Source organism: Amblyomma mixtum, chromosome 1 (assembly GCF_055824585.1).
Source record: "Amblyomma mixtum isolate Tamu chromosome 1, ASM5582458v1, whole genome shotgun sequence".
NCBI lineage: Eukaryota > Metazoa > Arthropoda > Arachnida > Ixodida > Ixodidae > Amblyomma > Amblyomma mixtum.
The window spans coordinates 242,295,896-242,310,219 of NC_143012.1; the positions used below are offsets into that span (position 1 = coordinate 242,295,896).

The 14,324-nt window shown below is 42.9% G+C and overlaps 1 long non-coding RNA gene across 1 annotated transcript; it reads left to right on the forward strand.

Moving 5' to 3' along the window:
• The first annotated feature begins 456 nt into the window (after positions 1-456).
• On the forward strand, positions 457-5,088 carry LOC149371344 (uncharacterized). The gene is made up of 3 exons (XR_016291942.1): positions 457-702; positions 3,950-4,014; positions 4,666-5,088. It is a non-coding gene; the product is annotated as an uncharacterized LOC149371344 (long non-coding RNA).
• The last annotated feature ends 9,236 nt before the right edge of the window (positions 5,089-14,324 follow it).

Sequence of the window (14,324 nt, forward strand, 5' to 3'; positions counted from 1 at the left end):
CTTAAATAAGGACTCCGCTCTTGCTCAGAATAAAACTTTGAAGCCAAAATCACTGAAAAAGTATCACACTCTCTTCTTCTTCTCTATTCTATAATGAAATTGGTCTTATCATAAATATGCGCATTGTTTACGCATCAATACCTTAGAAAGTGGAGGTCCACAATCAGTAAACAGCCTGCAAAACAGGTTTATGATATCAACCTTCATGGTTACCCGGCCAACATGTCTGGCCGAGACTAAGACATGACAGGCGTGCGCTTCAAACCTTGCTCTCAAGCAGCGTGTGAGCTCCGGCATGCGCTCGGGTTTCAGTCCAAACCACTTTATAAACACTTGCTTCCATGCTGTCGTGGCTACAGCTTCATGGCTGTCACGCCGAGTTAAAGCGCCTCGTGCACTTGCGAAACTTAAGGTCGAGATGTGCGGCTGCGCTTGTTCAGGGAGCAGAAGCCACCTGTCACTTCCAATTGCTGCGCAGTCACCCTGCGCTGGTAGAACTGCTAACTTGCAGCAGCTGTTACCGAATGCTTCCCCTGCCGCACCGGTGTGTGCGTTTTGTGGTCGGGGATGCAACGAAAGAAAGCGTTCGCTTTCGCGAGTACGCCCGCTTCTCTAATTTGCTTGGAACGAGCGGGAGTGCTATTGTAGCAGCAATGAGTCCTGGAGGAGACGCCAGCACAAGTGTTGACAACAAAATGAGAGGTAAGTGATAGCGCTGAGTTTCATACGCACGTGCCCATAAATGTCTGGGGCGCTATACAGTTCCCCAATTATGTTCTCTGTTGTTTGTGCGCTCGATCTGGAGCGTTTATAGCAATGTAGCCAAAAAATATGCCCAAAGCAACGCGCGGTTTCACCGTACGAAACATAATGGAGATTGCTCAAAGGGAACGCGGTTTTCCATTGTGAGTTGCAAGCAGGGACTGTTAGCTGCGACACTGTGTGCAACTCCAACCTAGCGAAACTTGCCTTATTACAGAAACATAATAATAAGAAAAGGGAATGAAGGAAAATTATGCATAAACAATACTGAGTGAGAGTCGCAGAAGCACAAAAGATATACCATAATACACTATGCGACACAACGGGACTACCTCTCCATTCCACACATCGACCTCCAGTGCCCTTCCAACATCTGGGGTGGGTGTGCCTACAGATTTCACCCCCAGAGGTGAACAACGTTCCGCAGGAATGGCGCAGAGAGCAAGAGCCCCGGAATAAGGGCCCCAACCAGCACGCCTCGTTCTGAAAAAGAATACTTTATTTTAATTGTCTCGCTCCTTCACATGAATGGCAGGACGCTGTGTTAAGAATACGCAAAATGTGATACTGCTGTATTTTCTCCCTAGCGTTAGGCGCTTTTTCGAACTGAGGAGCGTCGTTCATCGTTCGAAGAATGAAGCATTTTTGCAAGAAGCGCGGGCTCGGTTCTCCTCTTGGAATATTCTGCTCAGAATTCTTCAACAGCCCGCTGCTACTTTTTTTTCTTCGACTTAACATTGAATTGAGAGTTTCTTGTAGGCAGACTGAAAGTTTATTCGTGCATTTTGTGTTGGCTGCTTGAGCTTTTTAAAGTCACTTTATCTTCTGTGTTGCATCTTTACTCTACTACCGTTGTTCTTACAAGTTTTCTTTTACACTGGGGCTCACGTTCATTGACTGCAAGCAGCAGGCATTTAAATATGGGGAATATCGGAGCAGTAAGCAGCGCACGCTGCATTGAGCGGTGTGTTGCAAGAGATGCTTGTCATCTGCATGCATTATCTGAGAAAATAGACTGGAGCATGATTGTGGCACCCCACAGAAAGTGTTACGTCAAAGAGAGCAAAATATCCAGTCGGAACGCGTATCTGAATCTGATCATTTTGGTAATAATGGAGAAAATGAACACACGTGATAATATATATTTGTGAGGAAACTCGTCAAGCTGATAATTTTCTTCTAAGATCGTAGAAAAGATTAAAAAAATAGCTAGCAAAGACTACCTTTTTTATCCTTGATTGAATCAATACTCCCTTTTTTATTGAATCCCTACTCCCTTTCAATGTTTTCGGAAATATCACGCAAAGGAGGAGGAGGTAGAAGAGGAAAGGCAGGGAGGTAAAAATAATCGGTTTGCTACCCTACACGCGGGAAAAGGGTGAGGGGATAAAAAATGAAAGAGAAAGGAAAGTAGCAGAAAATTAAGTCACCATGAAAAGTCAATGTTCGTTGAAGTCACAGCCTATGACAGCCAGTATGACAGCGTGAGTTTCTCGAGTAATTACAACTTCTCCCTGCTGAAGTCACTATGAAAAGTCAGTGTTCGTTGAAGTCACAGCCTATGACAGCCCGTATGACCGCGTGAGTTTCTCGAGTAATTACAACTTCTTCCTGCTGAAGTGACTACGAAAAGTCAGTGTTCGTTGAAGTCACAGCCTATGACAGCCCATATGACCGCGTGAGCTTTTCTAACTTTCCCTAACTTTCATTCCCTAAAATTCAATGATATGTACCGAGGATTTGAAATTCTTGCTGTGATGTTGAGTGTTCAGCGCTACGCCGCACGCGATGCCAGCAGCGCAAGCTAGAAGCATTTGTCTTCTCTACGTCTTCTAGGACATACAGACGTAAGAATAAATTATTATCGCCGACACTTCCTAATGTGAAACTCAAACGTAGTAGTCACAAAACTATCATGCTCGTTAACTGGTAATAGCAGCACAGGAAACGAACTCTCGAAAGGCAGTCGAGAAAGGTATCTGTCAAGACTTAGAAAAAGTAAGGGTTCAAAGAGTTAGTGATTCACGTAATTGCTAGTAGTTCCTAAAGTAGCCAATTTCCTAGAGCAATAAATAGGTTCATCTTTTATTTGCGACGTCGATGCGCGCGTCAATTTTGCCAGAAAGCTGCGGTTCAGACTAGAACTAGTGTTTGAAAGATGTCAATGCAGTTTTGGTATACTATTTTTCACGCGAAGAAAATTACGCTCGTGGAAGAGTCACAACAGGAAGTTGTGGCATATATTGAATCAATACTATTTCTAACCCAGACCTCTATCTTGTACTTTTGGTTTGTAAGGTATGTTTTTGAAATATAGTATTCGTATTTAGAAGCTGCATGCAACTGCGACACAACACCGATTTTCCGTGGACTCATAACTCCAAATAATATTTCCCCGATTTCTTTCGACCGGTAACGTTATTGGGTTTCTAAAACATGCTTTATCAGAAGTAGTCGACTTCACGATCACATCAGAACATTTTCAGCGTCTCCCTTTTTATTTATCGCTTTCACTCTGAAGGGTGGCTAAAAAACTTCGTGAAGAGCGAATTTCTAGTGAACTTCATTCAACTGCAACGTGCAGGGACATACGATTGAGAACGGGTTATCTGTTCTCAACGTTTCCAGAATATTCAATTCAGTAAAGCTCGTAGTGAAGCTGAAAGCCGCAGACTACTACTTCAAGGTTATCTTTTTATTTTTTCCGTTCATGTAAAGCTGACTGTCAAGCCAAGAGATAGATTGGCTGGAAATTCACAGGGGCGCATGCAAGATGAAAGCGCAGTTCGGCACTTTAATCCCATTTTGCATAAAAGATTCCAATTTTCTAAAAGCGTAAAAGAGCCTTCGCTGTTGCGTTCCGCTCGTTTTTCTTTTGAGTGAAAATATTAGGCAGTACGCGCGGTATCAAAAAACGTAAGTGACGAAAACAAAATGTGAACATTGACGAGGGACATTCGTTTCCGGCATGGAGACCAAGCGCGGCAATCTTTTCTTTATATTTTCGGGTATTGTAGTCTATGCCTACCCGCGTGCACACAAGGGGAAGAATCCGCCTGGAAGCTGTCATATTTTTTTTCTTGCGCTGATGCTTAGCTGCTCGGCATGCTTCTTACTAGCATAATACTCTGTCTTTCAACGCAGTGTCTTCTCTCTTCTTGATTTTCTTCTTCCATGTGACCCGAAGCCTGTGCGGGGATGCTTGGAGCATTTCCGGCTGTCAGCAAGGAAATGCGACCTCGGAGAAGAATGGTATGGGCGGATTATGCAGTGGCTATGCAGTAGCCTGCATCCTCTTTTACCGATCTATACAGTGCAATGTCAAAACGTCTCATTGCTATGCGAAAGTTGTCTCTGTAGTCATATTAGGTTATACGGTACCGTCGTGCCCATGTCGTCCACTGCATTGAGATTCTGAAGCATGAAAATAAAGAAAATCTGATCTGCTTGCGAGTCTTTTTGTTTGCGATTTGACTGCGGCCGCTTCGAGCAATAGGCCTGTCTACTCAATGCAGTGTAAGAAAGTATGAGGTCTATAAGATAGCGGCGGAAGTATTTCGAAAGACGTTGCATGCTGCAGCGTGATAGAACGCTCTGCAATAGGTTTAATTCAGGCTACCAAAATTTAGCTATTGCCAAGGTATATCTTGAGAACCTTTCGCCTTTAATTTCCAGGTCAGAATTTTTGCACCGCGAAGTTGCATGCATTGTATGTAGTACACGCTGCTAACAATTACTATTATTTAACTGTCAAGGACTACATATTGTTTCATCTTCCATTGTTTCAAACTTAAGTTGAAATGTGTGTTAGAAGGATGAAAGATGATTAAGACCATGTGGTCTAAGCCGAGCTGGCTAAATAAAAGTAAATATGTTGAGCTCTCATTTTTTTTTCTTTTTCAGCTAAGGAAGTTAATGAACGTCCATGCAGAGCGCAGAAGAAAACGAAGGAGTCTGGAAATTTTAAAGCGAATAACGCAGTTGTGACGCCTTCACTGTAGTAAAGTAAATGGATGGCAGATTTCTGAGGGCAAATGATTTGCTCAGTTTTGCAAATGAAAAAACAGAACCCCTCATTATAACTATGAAGCAACTATACTCGACAGAAGCTTCTCGAATCAATGCTTAACCATAATAGAAAAAGCAAACACGAAGGTAAACTTACAAACACACAAGGTCTAGTCTCATTTTGTAGCGTAATGTCTGTCGCCAGACAAAGCTGTAACGGCTGTTCCTTTCCGTTTTCCACATGCGCATATTTTTTTTGCTTGTCTTCCCCTGCCTTTGTTATGTCTGTTATGGATATAAATGGTGTGTATGCATGTAGGTTTTGATTTCATCTTTCTGTTTTTCTCTAAATCTCCTTACGACGCGCTGTGAGCCCGTTCCAGTCAGCCAAATAAACCTGCCTGAACGAGAGTGGTATTTAGTTCACTTGGACGCATCGCTGGGTGAACAGCGTTCAATTATTTGCGTGTCGCAGCTGGGGCAGAGCCATAGCCCAAAGTGTACGCTCCCTTAGTATGACTGCCATTCTTTTGTGTTGAATCTTTCGGCGGTAAATATCTCTTAAAATATTTCTATCTTGTACTAAAAAAATGTCCAGTGACTTTTGAACAACACATTTTTGGTTGTGGTGCGTCGGCAGTGCCTTCCGAACAAAAAAGGTATCTCCACACACCCTCGAGACATTTTCATTGCTCATTGAGAAAAGTTATCGTGCATTGAAAAAGAAATACTACATGTGAGACCAAGTCACGCCACGTTTAATGGGATTTCTAAAAAAAAAAGTCTAATCAACTGCTGCATGCCTGCATTGCAGCACTTAGATTTCAATGTAAATAGCCCATTTGAGTAAATTAGATGGCAGGAGCAACGAGACCAAAAAAAGGCCAATTTATTAAAACTCTGTTAAAATAGATGGTGGTAAAGACTTGATGTGCGCACCGCGTATGTTGTGAGCAAACAAGAGCCAACCAAGCGTGAGAACGCTTTTCGTGAGCTATAAATTTCTGTAAGGTACAATGATCAGTCAGCTATATCAATTTTACTTCAAAAATTTGCATGACTAAACTCATGCATTTTTCCAGACAACTCCAGGTCCACCCCCGAGCCCAAGTCACAGTGTTTCGAACAAACTGATATTTAGGGGGAATGATAGAGCTACGCAACACTTTCTCACTTACCTGCAATCAGTTCTGCTTTCTGCAACTGTAGCCTTGCTATCCCCTCACACTTTTTCATGTGATCTACGCTCCTCACTGTGTCGCACATTTCTGCTGGTGTAAACCACTCCGTTACCGCGCAATACCATCGATTATCTGTTCCCCGCATCAGATGCTTTTATCATGCCCCATTTCACTTCCTGATGTCAGGTAGAATCTTATGGACACATGTTTGTTCCCTAATCTCCTCAGCTTTGAAACGCGTCCTCCATCGTTTGACTCTTTTTCACGAGTTTCTGCCGCCAATGGAGCATTACAAGATGCGGCTATGATTAAATCCCCTAGTTTAGCGCAACCCCGCGAAAAATGCGCCATTCAAAGTTTCTCGAAGAGCTGTGTACTAAGAGCCACATCTCCTTTGTTGATGCTATTGTAGTTTCGACTTCAGTAGAAACGACAGTATGATGGGACAATGACTTTTTTACCTTGCTGTCAATAATATAACATTCGGGGGGGTTAAATTGGAAGAATTTCACGTAGAACTGTTCATACGATCGCAATGCGTCCCCAAATTCTTGAGGTTAACCATAGCTGACGTCCCTGCACAAAAGAAAATGGTGGTCGATTTGCGCACTCAGGCCAAATGCGTATTAGATGTGCTAGCGCTTCGATTTTCACTGCATTTTCGGCTTCGGATTCATTGTTCACAGGTGCAAGTTTTTGGGATAGCGGTAGTGAGTTAATACCCTCAATTTCGGAATTGGTCATTCTCTACTTTATATTTAGAGATTCTTACGAGTCCTTACCTCCGCTCTTGGCGCAGTGGTGCACGTGTTAAGCGATGCGCCACTACCCTGCAATCGCATGTGATGCCATTGGTGGGGCTGGTGCGCCCTAAGCAACCTCTCTGTTTCACGCATTGGGTTTTTGCGAGAATGCGGGTAGCAGTACTAACCGACTGAGAGGTAGACATCACTCTAAAATATGCATAAAGGGGATGCGTCGACTTTATTTAAGAAGCAATGCTTCAGATGTGTGCGCTACAGGTAATCAAAGCCAAGCCTTCGATATTTTGGTACATGTAGCTTTGCGCTCACCTGTAGCCGCCACCATCGCAGTGCCGTCACTAATAGTTTTTCTATGCTGTCTAGTTCTCTACCCGTTTGCCTGTCTTTCCTTTCCCTACCCCACTGAACTATCTAAGTGCCTTCTTATTCACAATGACATCTTATGCACAAAAATCTAGCGCAATACTACTGCTACTGTCTCCTTCACTAGGGAACGGACTGAAGCACGGACACAATAAAAACACGAGATGGGTGGTATTTGGACGTCATGTCAGGTTCTGTGTTAGGCCACCATGAAGCAGGTAGTGAAGTCCAATAACAATGTTCTATATCCAACGTCATCGTTCACCATAAAAAAAAACGCAAGCGCGCTCTTTGGAAGCAGTATTAGATTATGCAGCGCACTTCCATGTTTTCGTTAAATATTCACCATAGCTGTTTGCTGCTTCCTTAATGACAAATGACTACCATGTGTCATCAGAGCCAGTCAATAACCCGAAATACGAAAAACTGTAGGGGCTCTATTTTTTGTTAGGTTTTTGACCTTAAGTAATAACAACCTCACAAAGAAGTGAGCTTGGTATTACTTGGAGCTTGGGCTTGGAGCCTTTTCGTGCCCGTTTCAGACGGGCGCATGTGTAGTTTTTCGGCCGGTCTGGTTTGTACAGCCAGGTCGTAATGGTAGCGTGTTATTGCTTATTACGATCGCACAGTTTCCGTTAACAACACATTCACATTTATTCGCTGTATATATATATATATATATATATATATATATATATATATATATATATATATATATATATATATATATATATATATATATATATATATATATATATATATATATATATATATATATATATATATAATAATATATATATATATATATATATATATATATATATATATATATATATATATATATATATATATATATATATATATATATGTCCACTTAAAAACTTTACATATGCTTTTCCTGTCAGTCAGTGTATATGTATTCATTACTGCTATGTACTCACTGTATATACCATCATGCTTACTAGTGTTGTTTTCTTCCTTATGCTCATGTATACAATTTTCTTGCCTATCAACTGGCATGTAAATGTCAACCCATTTTGTGTGGTACTTGTGCGATGTTGTTTTGTTCTCAGGTGTGACGTGGAAACTGTTCAATTTTTTGTATTTTCGTCATTCTTGCATCTCGTTGCTGCTCGACTTCGTTGTCAGTGTCAAATGATTTTTTCGAAACCCAGAAAAGATGCTTGTGTGTACATTGAGTTGGGCATATTCATGCTGCTTCGCGGCGGGGTTGGATACGAATTTTCAGCTACTTGACTTCGTATTTGCACCCAGTCTTCCTTCTTTACAGCGCAGGCAGCAGAGCCTGTGCTGCGTTTGACACCCTGTGTTACGTGTTTGTTCTACTCTGCTGTGAAGAATGCCCTTTACGATTGCACGTATGATAGGGCGCAATGCGCTGGAAGAGATCTTCGTTCCACGCTGTAATTCTGCTCTACACAACTATAGCAGCGCCTGAGACCAATGCAAAAATTGGTTACTCGAATACCAGCAGCCTGCGTGTCCACTGGGCAGAACTCTGGAACATTTTTTAGCAGTCTTTTGCAAAAAAAATTGTTTATAAGAAGTTCTGACAAAAAATGGCTGAGCTTTACCACATAATTAGGAGGAAGCCGCCCGTAAGGCAAAGAATACTCCGCTTACGAAACGTTGAGCACCCTTCAGCGCACAAGTGTACCGTGTAAGCTTACGATGGTGCCTATATTTTTTTCTTCGTTGTCACCGCTTCTTAATACTTTTGGCTCATTTCTTCATAATCCCGAGATTATATGTGTTTTGTGTCAATTTCAATAAATTTATCTGAAAGTTTAATTAGTGCTGCGCTTCCTTCGAGCCTCGTTTGTTCGCGTTGTCTCTTTATACCGTTGATATCGACTAGCCTCTTTAAGCATCCTCATACTGCAAATAATATAGTATATATCTCTCTTCTACATTAAAGTTTGCTCTCTCTCTTTCTTTCACTGTGTTATAAATAATGCATATATTGTACGAACATATCTGAATAAGTGGATTTGTCTTCTCTCGAGGTAGTCACGACCACCAGTATTGAAAAGGAAAAATAAGTTTACATTTTGAATACCTAACAAATTACAAGTAGATCGTTTGTAAGAAGGATTATAATTCACCATTGCCTAATTTAGGTCATACAACTCCCGAAAGTAATACTTCTCTAACAGCATCAGAGACATACTGTTTCGCAGGCTGTTGGCAAGAACTGCGTGCGCGCCTGTCTAAAAGGTAGACGGCTCTTAATACCAAAATTTCGTGCAGTTCGGCAGCGTCGTGTAACAGCTATAATCCCTCTAAATTGAGGCTTTGGATTTTCACCTCCAACGACCATGCCTTTCCTCTGAGTTCTTCATAAATGCTTTACATTATAATAGCGGTTGTAGATTTTTCTTTTTTAAGCAATGCGTATAAGCAGGAACCATGTTAGGCAAAGCCAGAGCTAAGTGCCTTGGTCCCCAGAAAGTTTCACAGTGAACTCAAGCCACACTACTTGCGAGAGTAATACATCAGGTGACTCGACATTGCCGCCACATCAAAGCGGCGTCGATATTCATTAAAGAATGGGGTAGCCTGTGGTTCGCTCATTCTTCATGCACAAAGGACCGTTAGATTGACTCCTAGCGAGGATAATTGAGTCGCAGATGCTAGATTTGTTTGAACAGTACCTACTCGGTTCCTCGACGACCCAAGGTGCTGACACTGGAAAGAGGCTTGGCTTTAGAAAGGTTGGTCCTCGTAGAAGGACAGTAGCGCGAAGCTCGTGCTGGTTGACTTCATCTTCAAAGGCTTTTGCAAAGGTGGCGTTCTGTGTAGGAAAGCTTAAATATCGTATAATCAGGTACCGCAATCTATTCCTTCGCTAAATATATAACTGTAACTTTTCAAGTCGAGGTTCTGCTGTTCCTGAAAACCATTGTTGCACCCCATGCATTAAATTAGATGTGAGCAAACTACAAAAATGAAAGTGAGAAAAGTGGAATGATTTGCATAACGAGTACTAGAAGACCCCTCCCCCTTCGACCCCAACATCAAGAGCGTTTTTGTACGCAAACGCAGAATCAAAGTTTGATCTTGAGATTTGTTTAGCTTACAAGAAAGTTTACGCCTAGTGAATATTATTTGTTCGCTGCAGCGGTGGCACTACACTAAGAAATGGTTTTAATTCGTGCGACATTATGATTTTATGAAAAAGCGGAAGCAATATTATTATTGGGAAAAAATTCCATTTTCTTCGAAATTCGTCCATGGGCTGGGGCCGGTCAAATGGTGGTCAATTTACGTAGTTAGCCAAATGCGAAATAATGCGCTAGCAATTTCCGGTAGGATCCCGGTAGGATCCCACCGGCGGCATGTTGTTGTTTTTTCTTCTGCTTTTCTAATCAATTAGCTTAAAGCTAATGAGAGCTAATGAGAGAAGCCAACAGCCACAGAAACCAAGGAACACAGGGGATTTTAATTAATTTCTTTATTTGGTGGTGTTGATCAATTTAGAATATCACTGAATATGTTATCGCTTAAAGCTAATTTATTAGAAAAGCAGAAGAAAAAAGAAGAAAAAAACAACGACATGCCGCCAGTGGGAACCAAACCCAGGACCTCCGATTAACGCGACCGGTGCTCTACCTCTGAGCTACGGCGACTGCTGTTAGATCTTCTGCTTTCGGGGGTATTTATGTTTACAAATAACATAACCTTGAGAGCGTTCATCAGCGCCAGCCACGTTCGTAGGCGGCGGACGTAGTACGTCCTGACTTACCGCTGGTGTGACGTTGAACGTCATTGAACGACGAGGGCGGAAGCTGTGTGAGAGCCATCTTATGCTTAATATGGCGTCAAGGCTGCCAGAACCGAGGCTCTCGCTAAGCATTTAAGCAAACAGAGGAAGGGGAATGAGGGGCTCGTTGTAAGTATGAGAGAAGCCAACAGCCACCTCCTTTAAATCCTTTATAGCTTTTCGGGACCATTAGTTGGTGCATGTAACACCAAAACGGAAAGAGAGATAGTTATCTACAAGCATTTATGGCGCATAATTGGGAGTCACGAACCTAGATAGTACAGAGTACATTCAGGAGGTTGACAATACGCGCGAGCTTTTATCTGATTTCGCAGAGGCCCAGTATACATTTATCAGTGATTTTCACTCTGAAACTGCTATTGAAGGCAACGTATGTGAGTGATCGTATGCTAGCACCCCAGGCTAGCGAATCCGTCATCCCAACTGAAAAAGAGTAAGCGTTCGTAAAGGAAACTGCCAACCTCAGCGACGCAGAAGTGTTGCTTCGCATCGGAAGAGGCCCAAACACTTAGCGTACACGTAAAGAGTCAAGGCGATGAAAGTGGTAATCAGAGTTTCGGGCGTTCTACAAGGTCGCTTGCAGCGGACTATTTGATTAAGCTTCCATGCATAGTTCGCTGTTTACAATAGAAGGCATACATAATCCGCTCTCCAGCCGGCCGACTCAGCAGCCAGCTGACACTGACAATGTAACCTGGCCGTCATTCGAAGGAGATGTGGCGTATTTTATATTCAACGGTTAGAAGTTTACCTAAGTATTTGGACCCTGTTTAAACGATCTTACTGTTATTAGACTGCTTCAAAGAACTGCAGAGAAGTTCTAGTTTTGCGCAGCGTATTTTCTTCGTTTCAGCTGATTGTTGCCTGATGTCATCAACAGCGGCACGCAGCTGGCAAGTTAGGTAGCAGTGAAGGTTCGAACTTCAAAATCTAGAGCCTAATGATGAACTTGCCGGAATAATTCCGTAATCTTTCAAAACAGTGGATAATGCCTGTTTACGGTCAGCTCAGTAGGCTTGTAGAAAAAGCATTGTCATCTGCCTCAAAGCGGTAACACAGTGCCCTGTTGGCAATAGCCTGATGATGAGGGTCGCGGGAAGCTGGCGCAGACTTGACAGGAGATAATAATCAATGGCCACTCGTGTGTATCCTGAGAGCATGGACGATTGTTTGGCAGCTATAAAAAATGAAAATGCGGCTTGGGGAGCAAGAGCTGTGATGTTACGTTTTGTTGTGGTCATACAAAACGCTAATAAACGATACAAAAAGGTACGAAAGGGCTTAGGAGGACGTTTGACCTTCTGACCGCCACTCGTTGCCAGTACGGCGCCATGTGAATTGCGCTAGAAGCTTTTCAGCTTTGTATAAGGTGCGCTACAGCGAAAGAAACCGCGCGCAACATATGCTTAGAGTATGCAAAAAATTTCTTTCTTGGTTTTGGCGCGCAGGCTTTTTTTTTGCTCAACAGCTGAGCTCCTTCATAGTCGACTGCTCACCGCTGAGATGCGGGCAAGCCTGAGTGGCTTTGCGGGAGACCTGCCCATACCAGCTTCCTTCTCTTTCCGCAGAGCATAGAAACACGCAAAGCATGCACAGGTTTCCCAGAGAACCAGAAGAAGGTAAAAATGGGCATTGCCCTAGGTTTCTTTATTTTCTCTGGCCTGCAAAATATATTCCCTAGTTCTTAGTGCTCCATTTTTTTCCCGGGTTGTCTCCCTGGTCCGTATGTCAGGGCCCTGTCGGGAGCAACGAACCGATTTCACTTCCCGAATCGTCAGCAGTCTTTCTGCCCGACTGTGCTTTCCTAAGAGAGCAAATGATGCGCTGGGTAGCTGGCTTCCAAGTTTCTTATGAGACTGCGGCTAGCAGAGAGGCGTCTTTTTCTGTTGGTTATTCGTAGCTACTGCCGCCTCCCCCAAACATCTCCGCGGGCTTGATTTGGAGAAAGCACGTCGGCATGTTCCTGACGGCTCTCACTGCGGGAGCGCATCCAGAGAACTGAAGCTCCAAGTTGGTGAACGGAAGGAGGGCTGTTTAGATTGTTTACTAGCAACCCCTGTCTGGTAGTTCGTTTTATTTGCGCTGTTGGCAAACTTTGCAGCAGAACCTCCTCGTTTGTTCACATGTTTTTTTTTTGTTATTTCTATTGTGCACGTGCTGTCCAAGTTGCTACCAAGAAGAAAGTCGTGCTGTTTATTTTCTGTTCTTCTGATTTCCGGTTCCCTCAGGCCACCAGTGAACATGCTTGACAGGCCTGTATAGCAATGTATCTTAGTATATGAAAGAACAGTAAGATATCAAGGATTCGTCAGGTCTGTTTATGGTTTGGGTGGGCCGCAGAGCATGCTCACCTGCTTCCATTTCCCGGCCTGCATTGTCGGATTGTTACTTTCCTAGCTGGGGAATGTCTTGGAATACGCTTTAACATCTGTTGTTTATAGTTCGTTGGGCCCATCTTTCTAAATGGGGCCGCCAGCAGTTTTTCTGAGCAGTACCTTCTTTTTGCCCTTTTTGGCTTTCTGTGCAGGAAATAAACGCGTGTAAATACTAATTGACCAAGTTATATTTGGAGTCGAATGGGCTGCAGTAACAACCTTCATGACCTGGTCATTTGACCAACACTTTTCCCACTTCGAGTTATTGATCAATTCGCTCTCGCGCTACCATAAGCTTGCCGTCCCGGTTAGCTCAATTGGTAGAGCGACTGCTCCGGTGAAGCGGTGGTCCCGGGTTCGAACCCCGGACCAGGACGAATTTTCATTTAACTACGAAGTTTCTGAGAAAGCTGTATAGCTTTCCTTTGTAGCCGTATGGCTGCGCTTGGGTGGATGCCAATGAGTAATTACTCCCTTATCCCTTTATGACCTTTCGCTCTAACTTTAGATGAATAACAATAGGTGACCTGAAAAGTCGAGGAAAATGAAACCAATTGCTGCCGATACAACGTAACCCGAGGCTATAAGAATCATTGAGGAGTGAAGGAGATTCTTGGAAATTGCAGGAGTCATGGTGAACCGGGCGGGACACTCCTAAAGTTGATCTTCGTGTCACCTGCGTAAAAGCGGAATACCAAGAAAATACATGAAACCTTCTGCTAAACATGCGCTGAATAAACTTGGACGTGCAAGCAACACTCACAAACGCCAGTCGACAGATAATAAACATTACGCCAGTTTGGTCAGCGCGTTCATCTTGAATTATTCATGTTTCGGGCAGTGTTTTCTACCACCAGACTAAAGATGCAACCAATTCTCGCAGAAAGGACATTACGAGTAGTATTGTGTTGTTTTTTTATGAACACCACTTCGTAGTTGCTGTGATAAAACATGAACCTCTTTTCTCCACTTGACGCACGCGATGTTGTAATGATTCTACTAAACATCAAAGAAATAAAACAAAAAGAAGGGTGTCTCTAGCAAACACATGCTCATACACACAAAC